Source organism: Rattus norvegicus, chromosome 6 (assembly GCF_036323735.1).
Source record: "Rattus norvegicus strain BN/NHsdMcwi chromosome 6, GRCr8, whole genome shotgun sequence".
Taxonomy (NCBI): Eukaryota; Metazoa; Chordata; class Mammalia; order Rodentia; family Muridae; genus Rattus; species Rattus norvegicus.
In genome coordinates this window covers 90,002,276-90,003,968 of record NC_086024.1, presented here as the reverse complement: position 1 = coordinate 90,003,968, position 1,693 = coordinate 90,002,276, and positions in this window count along the sequence as shown.

The following is a 1,693-nucleotide window of genomic DNA, read 5'->3' as shown; positions in this document are numbered from 1 at the left end:
TGCGATTTGAATTAGAATCTTTGCTAACCAATTGGGTCACTTGATTTTGAATTAGAACTCAGGCTGAAGGAACTGCTCTGTGCTCTTCAGTGCATAGTGCCGTCTCTGGCCTCTAGCTGCCAGATCTGAATAGCGTACCTTTCCTACCTTCCCTTAAGACAGTTTGACCTGTCCCAAGGATTTGTCTAACATGCCCTGGGGATTTAAAATTATCTTCAGCTTCCCCTAAAAAAATCATTGTTTTAGAGTTTATAGAAAACTGTGCGTTAAGAAGTAGAAGATGTGTCTGCTTTTGTCAATGACATAACACAGACAACTACGGGTTTCAACACTGGACTCTAGAGAGTTCATTGAGGTCTAATTTAAAACAATTCTGTTATATTTACAATCAGGATTCGTAGCCAGATGGAAAAATCCTTCTGGGACTGGAACAAATCAATAAATACACTTTGGAAAGTTAAATTTGTATTGAACTATGCCTAGAACAGGAACCTAAAATGAACTTCTATTTGGAAACTACCTTAGCCACCATTCTATTGCGGTGAAGAGACACCATATATGAAGCTCTTATAAGCAAAACCATTTAACTGAGGTTCATTCACAATTTTAGAGTCCATTTTCAGCATGGAAGGAAGAATGGTGGCACACAGGGAGACATGATGGTGGAAAGGAGCTGAGAGTTCTACATCTAGATCCACAGGTAACAGGAAGAGAGAGAGGTGCTGGGCCTGTGTATATTAAAAACTCAAAGCCCACCCCAAGTGACACACATCATTCAACAAGGTCACACCTTCAAATGGTGATAGAACATTCAAGTCTACAACTCTACTGTGCAGCCATTCTTATTAAGTATATATATATAACAAATATATATAACAAAGTTGTCTTTTTTTCACAGTCATACACAGCTGTTTGGTTTGTTTGTTGGTTTCCTTTTGGATATTATTGTATTTTAATTCTTTTAAGGTCGTCCACACATGCAAGTTGTTTCTTTTGTTATTATTATAATTGTAATAATTATATTATTTTAATCTATTTACAATCCAGCTGTTACCCCATCCTAGTATGCACTCCTACATTTCCTTATCCCATTCTTCCTTCCACCCCTGTCTCCAAGAGGATCCTCCCGCACCCCCAGGCCTCCCCCACTCCTGCAGCCTCAAGTATTTCTAGGATTGTGCATCTTCTTTCACTGACCCAAACCAGTCAATTCTCTGCTATCTATGTGCTGGGGGTCTCTGATTAGCTTGTATATGCTGCCTGGTTAATGGCTCAATATCCGGGTGCTCCCAGGGGTCCAGGGTAGTCAAGGTTGCTGACCTTCCTATGGGGTCCCCCTCTTCTTCCAATTCTTCCTAATTCAACCCTAAGGGTCCCCAACTTCAGTGCTATGGTTAGGTGTAAGGATCTGCATCTCTCTCAGTCAGTTGCTGGTTGGGTCCCTCAGAGGACAGCCATGATAGGCTCCTGTCTGCCAGCACACCACAGCATCAGTGATAGTGTCAGGCCTTGGTATATCCCCATGAAATGGATGCACATTTGGGCTGGTCATTGAACCGTCTTTCTTTCAGTTTCTTCATTTTTATCACTGTAGTTCTTTTAGACGGAACACTTCTGAGTCAGAAATTTTGGCTGTGGATTGGTAACACCATTACTCCTGTTGAGATCCTGTCTATTAGAGGTAGACTCTTTG